Source organism: Nicotiana tomentosiformis, chromosome 11 (assembly GCF_000390325.3).
Source record: "Nicotiana tomentosiformis chromosome 11, ASM39032v3, whole genome shotgun sequence".
Lineage (NCBI taxonomy): Eukaryota > Viridiplantae > Streptophyta > Magnoliopsida > Solanales > Solanaceae > Nicotiana > Nicotiana tomentosiformis.
In genome coordinates, this window is record NC_090822.1 from 65,720,307 (window position 1) to 65,735,759 (window position 15,453).

The window sequence follows — 15,453 nt, forward strand, 5'->3', positions numbered from 1 at the left end:
ATGAGATAAGGTTCGCAGATTTGGCTCGTCATACAGTATGGTTGATTCTCACTAAGAGGGAGAAGATTAGGAGGTTCATTGATGGCCTCAACTAAGGTTTACGATTCAGTATGGCTCGAGAGGTTGCGACAGATGCTAGGTTTGACCAGGTGGTCGAGATTGCTAGACTCTTAGAGATGGGTTGGAGGTAGGAGCGTGGGGAGCGATAGGCCAAGAGGCCTCATAGCTCAGGTGGTTTCAGCAGCGCCTCATATGGAGGCCAGTTTTATTACAACAAAAGTTGTTCTTCTAGACTCATTCAGGCAGCTCGCCATGTTCCTCGTGGTTCTTCAGTTAGCCACAGTTCCTATAGTGCACGCCCAGCTCAGTCATCAGTCAGTGTATTGCCGGCATAGAGTTCTTACCGTACTCCATTTGCCCAGGTTTCCACATACAGTTCTTCGGGCTATCAGGGTCAACAGCCTTTCAGGAAAAGTTGTTATGAGTGTAGAGACTTGAGTCATCTTAAGAGAGATTACCCCAGACTATTGAGTAGGTTTCCATAGCAGAGCTCTCAGTCTATGATTTCAGCACCAGTAGCTACACCACCCGCATAGCCAGCTCCGGGTAGGGCTCAGAAAGCCAGGACAGAGGCAGTTGCTTCTGATGACGTGATCATAGGTATTGTTTCAGTATGCCACATGGACGCTTCAGTATTATTTGATCCTGATTTCACTTATTCATATGTGTCGTCATACTTTTCTTATCATTTAGATATGCCCTGTGATTCTTTAGTTATGTTGTTCATGTATCTACACCGGTGGGTGATTCTATTATCGTGAACCGTATGTATCGGTCGTGTGTGGTAACTATTGGGGGATTAAAGATGAGAGTTGATCTTTTACTGATTTTGACATGATTTTGACATGATTTTAGATATGGATTGGTTGTCACCATGTCACACTATTTTGGATTGTCACGCTAAGACTGTGATGTTGGCGATGCTAGGATTGTATAGGGTTGAGTGGAGTGGTTCCCTGGATTATGTTCCCAGTAGACTGATTTCATATATGAAGGCTGAACGGATGGTTGAGAAGGGATGTCTGGCATATTTGGTCTTTGTGAAGGATATTGGTGTTGATACTCCTACCATTGAGTCTGTTTTGATAGTGAGTACAAGCCATATGCTAAGTAGATTACACACTTAGCTCTAAGGGTTGTAGCTAACAGAGAAACAGAACATTTCCAAACCAAAGGCACATAGGCAGGATTACACAAGGTCTCATAGCATACGCAAGATAGATACAAGTTATATTTCCTAGAGAACAAGTTAAGAGATAGCAAGTCAAAGTTAAGCAGAATTTCCAAGTAAAGCATGGTTCAGAATTAACCTAAAGGGGACTTTAGACATAAGAGTCTTAACAAAGAAACTTAGAGGAGTCATAATTAGGAACACAAGTAAGGAGAAGTTATACAGAAAGGCCTTAAACATGAGAACCTAAGGAAGACATGATTACAGCTAACTTGCAGCCAAGCAGAATAACAACAGACTAGTGGACATGGGGAAGCAATCACTTAGTTTGAACATGAGAAACTTAACATATTGAGTGTCAGGCAGATATCAATCATAACACAAGGCTCATAATCTTAAAGAAAACACAAGGACTCATGGTTGGTGAAAGCATGTCAACTCCAGACTAACATGTTAAACAAGCATCAGGACTTATCCCAGTTGACCATATAGGAAAAATAGGCTAAATATATTGGAAATCATCCCGGCAGTCTTAAGCAACTAGTGAGCACTTAATGATAACATAACATTAGAGTTTACAAATAGCAGAGAGACTTAGTTGGGATAGTATTGGTATGTAGGTTCCTCATGAATTGACTCTAACAAAGTAGCATATTGTACATTAAAGACTTAACAGAAAGTAATTCATTTGAAATAATTCTGGGCATGAATCAGTTTCTCACGAGAATCTAAGGCATGGACTCATAACAAGCAACATATATAAGTAACTAGCTATACATAAACATAATGGCTATAAATCAGTCAGGGTGAACACATATAATAGGTATACATTAAAGTTTAGCAATGGCAAGGGAGCATATTAGGCTAAACATCTAGATAGTATTGTCACATGTGATGGTCAAGGGTCAATTTGCAGAAAAATAGCAGATTGTGCATAAGGATTCAATAGGAAGAGATTCATTAAAGCAATTCTGAGCAGGAATGTAGTTTCCTAAGGGGTTTCAATACAAAAGATCAAAGTAAGGCATGAGAAAGGATTCAATACCAAACGGCCAATATGGGAATTTAAGTATACATAAACATGACAGTCTCAAACAAACATAACAGCCAGAAATCCTCCAAATTGACTACACTTAATGAACATATGTAAACTTATACAAGTTCTGATGAAGAATTGCAAAAGAAAAAGCAAGGTCGACACATTGTCACATTGGTTTAGAATAGTTCACATAACACAGATATTCAGAAGCATGAACACTAACAGGGAAGAACATAATTGCAAGGGTCTGAATAATTATCAGTTTGCATATTTAACAAGCAAATAAAGGGAAAAAACAAGTTCCAACAATCACTCGAATATCAGTAGCAAAAGGAGAACAACAGGACCCCAAACCCCCAGTACGTTAGAGTTCACAGGAGCTTCAAATGAGCCCCGAGCAGTGCTCGCACTGGGAAGGTCAATAGAGTGGATTTCGGTGGCCTTGGCTTTCAGCCGGCCATAATTAAAAGTTTCAGAATAGTCGAGAATGAATGAGAGTGAGAGAATAACAGTAGTGATTAAGGTTTGTCCTTAGGGGAAGGGGTTTATATAGTGTTAATAACAGGTAAAAAAAATGGAAAAAAGACCAATCACACAGAATAAGAAAATCAATCATACATAATAAGGGAAAAGGCCACATGCAAACTGATTTCAAACTGGATTAGGGCAACGAGTAAGGAAAACCCTAATCAAGTCGGAATCAATGGAGATGTGCCAAATCGGAGAGATACTCTGTATACTTTGATGCACCTAGCCGGAATCTCACAGAATCTTCAAGATCGAGCCCATTTAGACCCGATTTATATGAAATACACCTTCCATAGATAGAACAATACCTACTATTACTATTATGGAGTGGTAAGTACTCAGAAAAGGTAAGGAGATCTCTGGTTCGAGGGGAAATGCAGAGAAAAGGGCGAGCAAATTCCGGCCGCTAGGGTTTAGCTTTGAGAGACAAAAGGGAATGTTTGAGGGCGGATGCAGGATGAGAACGGGATAGGGTTTGGTTTGAGGAGATATAAGGAGGAAGGGGAAAATGTTGTGAGCTGTGGATCATTTTTTATCAACGGCTGAGATTTAAATAAGCCGGGTCGGGTGTAACGGGTCATGGACTGGGGCAGACCTATTGGGTTGTTTGGTTTTGGGCTTCTAGGGGTCGATTGGGAATGGTCCTGTTCTTTTGGACCTTAATTGGTCTGAAAATTAGCCCTATATTGTGCAATAATTTAAAATACATGAAATGTTTTAAAATAAATTATAACAAATGGCTATTTAATAAATAAAATCTTATTTAAGACATTTAATACAATAATTCAGAGTTATAAAATATGAATATGCTATTTTGACATAAATAATATAAAAATATAATTATTATGATAATATAGGCTATTATTGCAAAATATTGTAAAAATAGTAGAAAGAGGCAAATATAATTATGTAAAATGGAATAAAATATTATAAAATACATGTGGGTACAAATAATAAATTTGGATGATTAAATCATCCCAAAATAATTTGAAGGGATAATTAATAAATATTTGAATAATTAAGATGGAAGAAAATCAATTTTAAAGATTAAAAGAAATTATAGAAAATCTTATATAACCCCTGTAAATTGGATAATAGCGCAAAATAATATTTTGAAAGTATATGAAATACTTTATAAAATATGAGGACCAAATCGGGTATCAACAGTGAGCACATATATTTTGCACGATATACAAATTGCTCCTAAAACATTCCAAAATAGCCTTTAACTATTTTTATAGAATTTTAGGAATTTGTTTATATTTTATTTAATTTTTTTATTATTTTATTTTGTATTTTATGCATATTTAGTAGCATTTTAAATCATGAAAATGATTAAAAAATATTTTGTCTTTTACTTTTTGCATTTTTAGATTTTAATTATACGTTAATTGCACTTGTAAAACACTAAATTAACCAAAAATATATTAGTCACTTTCCATGTTAGCATTGTAGGTTAGATTAGTTAGATTTCTTCCATTAATTTATATTTCTAAATAATTAATAATCAGTTTATTACTAGGTTAAAATAGGTTTGGGGGGTGGGGGTAATTTTTCAATTTAAGTTCTAAGTATTGTGTTAGTTAATTAGTGGCTAGAATTGAAAACTAATTTTAAAAGAGAAGAGAAAGAAAAGAGCATGCCATCTCCCTCCTCTAAATCGAATTGGGTCCAAATCCAGTGGCCCAACTCCAGCCAAACCTGCTCAGCCCAGTCCCCATATTCGGTCCAGCTTTTTTCAGGATAAAACAACATCGTTCTGATTTGTTTAATATCAGTCGTTCCCTGATTTTGATCAGACGGCTCGAAAGTGGCCCTTCACTACCCTTAAAACTGTCCAAATGCCTGACCCCTACCCCCAAAAGACCTCTCATACCTATTCTCTTATCCTCACTGCTGCTCCGCCGATCTGCCACGGTCGAAAATCGTCCACGGCGGTGGCCCTTCACCATATGACCCTAAGACATCACCCTATAATCCCCTGCCTCTCCTGATCCCTGCTATTGTTTTCTCCAAAAAACCCACCAATCGTCACGTTTAGTAGATCTAGGAAATACCCAAAAACCTAGTCTGCCCATTTTGATTTTTTTTTTCAGTAGTTTCAAGACTCGATTTGACCTGGGACTTGCGTTGATCGATTTTTCTCGTTGAGAACACTCGATTAACATTAGTTTCAATTCATTTGGAAGATATCAGAATCCGGCTAGATCGTCGTCGACTAACCAGAGCTCCAATTTCTCCTATAACTTTTGCTGTCTTGAAATTCAACTGTGCTCGACCCTCATTTGAGCATTTGCAAGGTGAAATTCCCAAATCCCGCATCCTCTTTTCCCCTTCGTGTTTCACTTTCTTTTATTTTTGAAATTGGTCTAGTAACTAATTTGTTTAATTAGCTAAGTTTAAAATTATATTTTTCTGATCTAGATTGGTAATTAATTGCATATTAGTTAAATCAATTTGCCTTAGTCGAATTACTGTTTTAATTAAAGCATAAATTGGTTGATTTCTTTGTTTGGTTAGTTTTGATTTAGTTAAAAGGAAATTGGGCTTGTTTCTTTTGGACAAGGCATGTCCATTAGGTGTGTTCAGTGGGTTGGGAGAGAATTCGTGGGCTTATTTGACCAAGAGGTTCGACTATTTGGTAGTGTAATTACTAGAAGTCTATGGGTGCTAAAGTGAAGAAAAAGTTAGAAGAATCTATTTTGTAGTTGATTTTAGAAGTTTCTAGGAGATGAGAAAGGATTAAGTAGCAATAAAAGAGAAAAAAAGGGCTTTGGGATGAGGGAATAAAACAGAAAAAGAAAAGGAGCAAAAGGAAAAGAAAATAACTGGAAAAAAAATGTTGGAAAGTCAGTTATAAAAGAGCACCTCCCCTCACACATTTGAGGGGAATCTCATTCATTCACACTCATTTCACTCTCGCTCTCACCTCACTTTCACTCATTTGTATACACCTAGAAGCATTTGAAAACATTTTTGAAATTCAAAAAAAAATCCCAAAATTTGGATCTGAAAAGCCAAAAATAAAAGCTTTGAAAACTAAAAAAAAAAAGCAACAGAGTTCTAGATTGATTTTGATATTCAAAATAATTCAAAAAAAGCTGTAGTTGGTTTTGTGGTTTCAAAAATAATTTCCTTTATATTTCTGGGTTTTGAAGTGGTTTCAGCTGGGAATTTCTGTTGTTTGTTGTTGTCTCTCCTTCAATTAGTAGCTGAACACCAATTTGAAGTTATTTCTGGCTTTTATTTGGCTATTTTAAAGTCTTACTACTGATGTCCAGGTATTGATCACTCTTCTAATTATGTTCATCACTAGAATCAAATGAGAATATGTTCATTTTGGATTGATAGTATGTGAAATGTGAATCATGTTTCTTCCATGTCAAGTTTAATGTTGTTCGACTGTTGATTTGTATATTATGACAGTTAGATATGAATTTAATAGAAAAATACAATCGTGTGTAGTAATGAGTGATGAGAAAAGACTGTTATTGTCTTGTGTGGATGTAACTTACAGAGCTAGTCATTAATTGGTCAGGTTGTTAAATTTGAAGCCAAAAGTGGAACTCCTGGAATATCGAGGCTATAGTTGCTAGTCAGGTGCAGGCTGAAAATTTATCTTCTGTGTTTTAGATTTAGATACTAGATTAGATAAATATATCTTATTGGAGAGTGCCTAATTACGTGAGGTTCCTTACAAAATATAATTAAGAAACTCTAATTGTAAACTTTGAGATGTAACCAGTTTTGAGATTTAATTATAAGCTTTGAGAACAATGTGTATTTGCTGCTAACCCTCTGTTAATATGAAGATATGGATATGGATATGAGTTCATTTTAGTCACGACAGTCGTGTGATGTAATTGTTGATAATTATCGCATTTTGAATATTTTGTGCTTCGAATGCAAGTTGTAAATACAGTAACAGACCTCTCATATATTACAATTAATTTTAAGTCTTGTTGCCTATCTGGAATTAGAAATGAATTTGATAGAGTTCAGAGTAGTGGCTATAGCTGGAATTAACGGTTACAAGTGTAATTGAAATCACAACCTTATTTTTATTAAAGCCCGTTGATGGACCCATATTTAAGTAGAGACAAGCCCTATGTTGTTATCCAGTGGCACAGGGTCCATTTGGATTCTTTGCTGGATGTGTATAGTTTTGATTGGGCTTTTCCATCTGAGCCCAGCTTTTTCTTACCTGGCTCGGCAATGCTAATTGGACCACAATGTGATGAGCTTTATCAATTGCTATTACTGTAAAGACCTGATCAATTTATAAGTAGTCCCAGATATTCAACGAACTTTCTTGTGACAAAGAAAAGATGATTTAGCAATTAACCAATAGCTTCAAATTAGTTTGATTAATTTTATATCATGTCCTCAATAAATTATTCCATAATTTGGACATCCACAATAATCTTAAACTTAGAAAATTAATAAATCGTTAAATATTCGTAGAATGATTTAGGTGCGCTTTAATCTATTATCGTGATTGTGTACACGTTCGCATGGCACGATTATGATCCCAAAAATAAATCATGGTACGCATTCGCGCGACTTTGTCCAAATAATTTTAATAAATAATAAAGTGTTATTAATTGTGTATATGTACGTGTGACATGATTTTAGCACACTAAATAAAACGGATTCACACACGTGTGATTCGTGTCAAGATAATTCCATAAACGCCATAATCAAGCAATTAAAAGCGGTAAAAGGTAAAAATACACATAGGTTCTAAAATATGTAATAATCCGTTAATTATGCCAAGTATGATTGTAAAGCGACCGTTCTAAAACCACGGAATTCGGGAGTGCCTAACACCTTCTCTCAGTTTAACAGAATTTCTTACCCGGTCTTCTGTATTTCACAGACTTAAACATAGTCAATTTTCCTTGAATTGGAATTTTAAAGAAAATGGCGACTTGGGAAGCCGTAATAAATTATTCCAAGTGGCAACTCTTAAAACAAAATAAATAATATCATTTTAATAATGTCACTTTAACTGAAAAACTCATTTCCCTATAAAAAGGAGGTGTGACAGAACTAAAGACAGGTGGGACGTGAGTCAGCAAACAGCTGACACCGGATGCGAGCATGTGACCGGTGCTGAGTGAATCCCGAAGACAGAGTAGCGATAATAAAGATTCAAAATATTGACATCGGATAACATTCAGTGAGCAGTCGTTACAGAGAATATTTGTATTTATAGCCAACAGTTATGCAGCCATCAATGACGGTTTTATTCACATTCAAGAGGAGCTTGATTTGGGGATCTTGTCTCCCTAAATAAAGCTATAAATAAGGGAATTAGCATCATTTGTAGAGACGAAACATTCTGTATGAAAAAACTATAATCTGCCCTTATTCAGTAGAACTGCTTTCTTTATTTTACTCTTAATTTTGTTCGTGCCACCGCCATCTGAGAAGCTAAACATTTAGCCAGGCTCGTATTTCCTTTAATTTTATTTCATAATCTTATTTGTGTTCTTATTTACTTCGTATATTTGGGTCAAATCGATTCACTTGTCTATAAATCATATTACAAATTCAACTGTACCATTTTACGGGTAGACAGTAATTCTAAACTTCCTTATTGTTTTTTAAACTTTTATTGTTTGATTTAATCTTCGTCTTCTCCCACCTGCCAAAGGTAACTAATCTCCTCATCAAATTTTTGAGATATGTTTATTTTTTATCTTTTAGTTTTGTGATTCCTATGTTTTTATGCTAGATTGCTGGTACATATTTGTTATTCTTTCTTGTGCATGATTTTTACTTGTTCTGCACTATTTCGTTTCTTATAAACTGTCACACAATCAAGATTGATTGAATACCCATGACATTGGTACAAAATTAACTTTGTTTAGAGAATTTCTGATCACGTCCAACTATGCCTTATAAAAAGGACTAAGCGGTTGTTGCAAATATATTCTGGTTAACAAGTTCGGAGTCGAATCCCACAGGAAATTAACCTATTAAGCACAGCTACTAGACTCGCACAAATTCACGCAATCAATATTTAAAAATATTTAAATAACAAATTGGATGTTTACTAACTAAATATCACGTAATGAAAATGCAGTAATTAATAACTAACTACGAACAGGTTGTAGACAATAATTGGAATGGTCTAAGGTTCTGATTTCCCCTATTGTCGGAATCCTTTCCGCTACGTTTCCTATAAATTTGCCTAAATTTTCTTTACCGATCATGAGCCCTCTGAGTGTCGTAATTCTCTCCGGAGTAACTACCATAATTTACTATACATATTCTTCTGAATTACGCTAGCTCGCACTAAGTTACGGCTCACTCGGATCGTACCAAGGTTTCGTTATTCCTAATCCCACCTTTAAACCCTCTGTATTGATCCCTCATATACGTTAGGAGTGATATTATTTAACAATTACCTAAATATACACTCTCTCTCGAGTAATACACACTAAATAGGCACAGTCGATTGAGGGCCCTTCAATCAACAACAATAATAATATAGTTGAACAAATAGAGAAAATACTACGGCAAATCTATATTAACGTAACAGGAAAATCATCCTCCAATAGGTTCCATCAAAACCCTAGATTAGAAGTTTAACTACTCATACTCATAGTAACAATATCCCAAGTATTTTGCATAAATAAATTACAAAGTAAAGATGAAGGAATGTAAAAATCAATGATTCTATCCCCCAACGGGTGTTCCACTAGCTATTCTTGCCTCCGGTCGTAAAAACTCCTTCAAAAGTGGTGTTTAGTGTCTATTTATATGTGTAGAAAAAGACCTAAACGATATAGCCCAAGTCTTAGTCAAACAGGGAGACGAAATAAGCCTTCAAAATCCGGATCAGACTCGCCTCAGACCGTGCCTCGCGAGGTAAAACGCGAGATGAATCTCGCCCCAGACCATGCGGCACCTGCCTCCACGCAAGCTCAACCTCGCCTTATCCCTCGCGTCGCCTGCTCCCACGCAAGCTCAAAGGCTCGCCTCGCCAGCTCTAACGCGAGCTCAATAGCTCGCTTCGCCAGCTTTCTCATTTTTTCGCTGTTCACTTCTTTCTTTCTTCTTTTCAACTGTTTTCGAGCACGCTTTAGACTTTAAATATTCCTTTTGCTCTACTTTCATCTCTCGTGTACCTACACATAAAATAAACTCCATTACGCGCAAATAAAGTGTAATTTAACATTAAAGCACATAAAATATAAGGTAAATAATATACTGAAATATGAAATTATAGCCACACATCAATTTCCTAACCAAGGATTGTCGGCTAAGAACAGCAAAGAGGTGAGCTTCAAGGCTGTGGAATTAACAAAATCTTTGTAAAATTTGAATAGTGGATATTACGGGGAAAAAATAATGAGGCTACATATATGGCTGCGTACATGCTTTCTTTTCTTGCTTTCTAACCATTTGGGTATTTTCGATGTCATATAGAGCGGCTATTGGTTCTTTTTAAGACACGATGAAGCAAATAATAGGTACAATTCTTGAACTCTCTCTTTGCAGTTTTGTTTTTAAATAGTGTTTATATATAACCCCAGATGTATGTTGTTATGAGTATTTTATTTCCCGTCTAGATTAATTATTAGGCTGATTATTTTGTAAATTCTCTAATATATCTTTTACGCTCAAAAAAGTTCACCAATGTATGTTACATTTTGGGGAAGAGTGAGGAATAATACTGTGAGCCACTATTAATCGTTAGAACTTAGTGATCTCTTCAAAAATATTATTTTTGAAATCAGTTTAAAATATCCTCTCGCACTGTTTGAACATGCTTGATTCAATTCTAATAGTAATATAATCATATTAATTGAAATTTTTGCTAATCCATTTTCAAAAAATAAATGAGAAATATTCAAAAAGAAAAAATAGTTTAGAATATGACTTTTTGGGAACTTCGCAATAACTAATACAGAGTTGTTATCTTTACTGTTTTACTGAAATTGTTTGGTTTTTGTTTACAGAGTTTAGACTCTATCCAAAAGTTTTTTATGTAGTAACGTCTGTAAACTTCGTGTGTGTTTGTGTATATGCTCCAAAAAGAAAAATCAACTATATGTAGTTAAACATGCCCTTGCTGCCTCGCAACGCAAGAGTCAACACCAATATTGACTTCCCTTTACCGCAACATATTTCTCTCATGAAAATTATACGCTGCACTTTTGAAAAGGATATCAATGCCTACACCAAGAGCTGTATGACAGAGCAATCGAAACGCCACATTGGAACATACACTACTAACATCCGTCTATAAAGAATTATTAAGTGAGATATAAATATATCACATAAGCACCTAATATTATCAAAATTGAACCCATTATATATTGACTTTGATGTGGCTATAATTTCATATTTTAGTACATTATTTGCCTTGCATTTTGTATGCTTTAATGATAAACTATACTTTATTTGCACGTAATAGAGTCTATTTTATATGTAGGTGAATTGGAGATAAAAGTAGAACAAAAGAAATAATTAAAGTCTAAAGAGTGCTCGAAAACAATTGAAAAGAAGAAAGAAAGAAGTGAGCAGCGGATAAATGAGAAAGCTGGCGAAGCAAGCTTAATAGCTCGCGTGGGAGCTGGCTGGGCGAGCATTTTAGCTCGCGTGGGAGCAGGCTAGGCGAGGCAGGAAGCGAGGTCCACCTCGCGTTAAGGGTGGCGACGACAGGTCTGGGGCGAGCTCCTGCTCGCGTGAAGCCTCGTGAGGCGAGGTCTGAGGCGCACACACTCCGAACTTTGAAGGCTTATTTCGTCTCCTGGTTTGACTAGGACCTGGCCTATGTCGTTTAGGTCTTTTCCTACACATATAAATAGACATAAAACGCCACTTTTGAAGGAGTTTTGCAACCGGAGGCAAGGATAGCTCGTGAAACAACCGTTGGGAATTAGAATCATTGATTTCTACATCCTTTCATCTTTATTTTATAATTTAATTATGCAAAATATCTGGGATATTGTTACTATGAGTAGGGGTAGCTAAACTCCTAATCTAGGATTTTGATGGAACTTATTGGAGGATGATTTTTCTGTTACGTTAACATAGATTTGCCGTAGTATTTTCTCTATTTGTTCAACTATATTATTATTGTTGTTGATTGAAGGGCCCTCAATCGACTGTACCTATTTAGTACGTATTACTCGGAAAAGAGTGCATATTTAGGTAATTGTTGAACAACATCACTCCTAACGTATATGAGGGATCAATACGGAGGGTTTAAAGGTGGGATTAGGGATAACGAAACCTTGGTGCGATCCGAGTGAGTCGTACTTAATGCCAGCTAGCGTAATTCGGGAGAATATGTCTAGTAAATTATGGCAGTTACTCGGGAAAGAATTACAACACTCAGAGCGTTCATGATCGGTAGAGAAGACTTAGGCAAATTTGTAGAAAATGTAGCGGAAAGGATTCCGACAATAGGGGAAATCATAACCTTAGATCATTCCAATTCTTGTCTACAATCCGTTCGTAGTTAGTTATTAATTATTGCATTTTCATTACGTGATATTAAGTTAGTAAACGTCAAATTTGTTACTTAAATATTTCTGAAGATTGATTGCATGAATTTGTGTGAGTCTAGTAGTTGTGTTTAATAGGTTAATTCCCTTTGGGATTCGACTCCGGACTTATTAACCGGAATATATTTGTTAAGACCGCTAAGTCCTTTTTACAAGGCATAGTTGGGCGTAATCAAATTTTGGTGTCGTTGCCGGGGACTTTACGGTGTTATTAATTGCAGCTAAAAGAATTGCTAGAATTCTTAGTGTAGTCAATTTTCTTCATTTTAAACCAAATACATTGAAATTCTAACGTTTGTAGTCTTGGGTGCTAAAGGTACATGCCTAGAAACTCCTCAAGAACTAGTGAATTGTTCGAAGCATTATCAGATCTTGAGAAAGTTTTCAAGGCACTGAATCATGCAAACAAGAAGGGCAAATAGCAACAGAACTCAACAGAACAAATCAAACCAGACATGGATGACAGAGTAGAAAATCCAAACAACAGAAACAATGAGAATTACCCGAACAATCAGGGTGTGGTGCCTCTTGTTCCAGAAGTAGCATTGTATGACTGGGCACAACCCACCGCCGAAAATCTGGCAACCGCAATTGCAGTCCCTCATATACAAGAGGAATCATTTCAAATAACAAACAACATGCTACATTTGTTGCAGAACAAGGGACTGTTCTCACGGTCATACATTGAAGATCCTCAGCAGCATCTGAAGAATTTTCTGTCGATATGTTTCACGCAAAGGCAACCTAATGTGACACCAGAAGCAATAAAGCTGTTATTATTTCCATTCTCAGTGACAGGAGAGCTCAAAATTGGCTTAATTCACTCCCCATAAACTCCATTACTACTTGGGAGGAATTAGTCAAGCAATTTTTGAACAAGTTCTACAAACAAATTGATGAGATATTGAGCTTCAGGCATAGACCAACAGAAACACTACAAGAAACGTGGGAGAGGTTTAAGGGTATGCTGGTTAAGTGTCCACATCATGGAATTCCAGATCAGATGTTAGGGCAGAGGTTTTACATAGGACTAGCAGACGGCTTAAAGGCCAATGTTGATGCTTCAGCAGGTGGAGCATTTTTGAGAAAAACATTCAGAGAATGCAAGATCCTACTTGACAAAATTTCCCAAAACTCAGGATGGATGACAAGAGACTCTACGATCACTCCTGTAGTTCATTCAGTGGCTTTAGACCCAAACAAATCCATAGTTGAAAATATGGCCACTCTAATGACGCAAATGAGCATCCTCACCAAAAATATCGATGAATTAGGCCAGAAGCAGCAGGTACACATAGTTGACGCAACTAATGGGGGCTTATGTACACTATGCATTAACCAACCATATGTATGCTCGTGGAGTGCGGAAGGTGACAACCAGCACTATCAGGAAGATATGAACTATGTGGCCAACTAGGGGGGACAGAGGCAAGGTGGTCAGAATTAGGGGCAGCAGAATCAACAATATAGGCCAGCACAGCAGCAGTACAATAACAGCAATAATCCTGGAGCTATGTGACCACAGGGTCAAGTTGTGCCTTAATAAAGGCAACATGGTTACAACCAGCAAAATCAGCAGCTAGCTTATCAACAGCCTCAACAACAACAGATGGTGAGACAAGATGACGAATTTACTGAACTTAAAGGAATGCTGCAACAACTGATTGGGTCCAATGGAAAAATGCAAGAGAGAGTGGACTTACGTGAATCAGCGATAAAGGTCATTGAGATTCAATTAGGACAGATTTCGATGGCTCTAAATAATCGTCCCCAAGGGACGTTACCTGCAGACACACAAGTCAATCCAAAAGAGCAGGGCCTGAAACAGCTTATGGCAGTGAGTCTAAGAAATGGTAGAGACCTAGATCTGGAGCAAGAAATTGCTCACGAAAGCCGACCTACGGAAACAATTGTGCCAGTACCCATTGAGATAGATGATTCAACATAGTTAACTGAGGTGACGGTACAACATGCACAAGAGAGCACAAGCAAAGAAAAAGAGGATGTGAATGAGACTGAGGATGCGAAGAGGATGTGATTTGGGGGAAAGCATAAACTTGATGCCCTTGGCTATCTACAAAAGGTTAGGCATTGGAAGATCAAGACCCACATCCATTCTACTACAGCTAGCCAACTGGACAGTGAAGAGGCCATCAGGTATCCTTGATGATGTATTAGTACAGGTTGGGAAGTTTGAGTTACCAGTATATTTTGTCATTCTGGACTGCCGGGTTGACGAGAAGATTCCCATAATTTTGGGAAGACCATTCTTGGCCACTGGGAGAGCTTTAATTCATTATGAAACTGGAGAGCTAAAAATGAGACTAAATGATGAAGAGATAACATTCAATGTGCATAAATCTATGCGGCGACGAAGTGAATTTGCTAACTACTCTCTAATAGAAGCTGTGGATGTAATTTTGGAGGAGGAAGATGAGATCTTGAATGCTAAAGAACCTCTAGCAACCTGTCTTAGAACTTAGATGAAGCAAATGGAGAGTACTTGGCGGAGTGGGTACTGGCTCTTGAAGGCCAAGGGTTTTGGGAAAGAGAGCTAGAATTTGAGCCTTTGCACTTAGAAGAAAGGAAAACTCCTCCAGCTAGGCCATCGATAAAAGAGCCACCAAAGTTGGAACTGAAGCCACTACCACCTCATCTCAGGTATGCTTTCTTGGGACCTAACTCAACTTTACCTGTTATTATCTCATCTGGTTTGTTAGATGTGTAGAAAGAACAGCTTTTGCAGGTATTGATTGAGTGCAAAACTGTAATTGGTTGGACCATTGCAGATATTAAGGGTATCAGCCCGGCCTTCTGTATACATAAGATTATACAAGAAGATGGCCACAAACCTTCCAGAGAACATCAAAGAAGGCTGAACCCCAACATGAAGGAAGTTGTGAAAAAGGAGGTGATAAAATGGTTAGATGCGGGGATCATATTCTCCATCTCTGATAGCAACTGTATCCCAGTCCAATATGTGCCAAAGAAATGTGGGATGACTGTAGTGCAAAACAATAACAACGAGTTGATTATCAATAAGAACAGCCACGAGATGGCGAATTTGTATGGACTACAGAAGATTGAAAAAGGCCACCCGAAAAGACCACTTTTCCTTGCCGTTCATT

At 36.9% G+C, this 15,453-nt stretch overlaps 1 non-coding gene across 1 annotated transcript; it reads right to left on the reverse strand.

Annotated features, from left to right (window-relative positions):
* Nucleotides 1-13,211: 13,211 nt before the first annotated feature.
* LOC117274662 (small nucleolar RNA R71) lies at nt 13,212-13,318 on the reverse strand. Its single transcript, XR_004504807.1, has one exon. It is a non-coding gene; the product is annotated as a small nucleolar RNA R71 (small nucleolar RNA).
* Between the last annotated feature and the right edge of the window lie 2,135 nt (nt 13,319-15,453).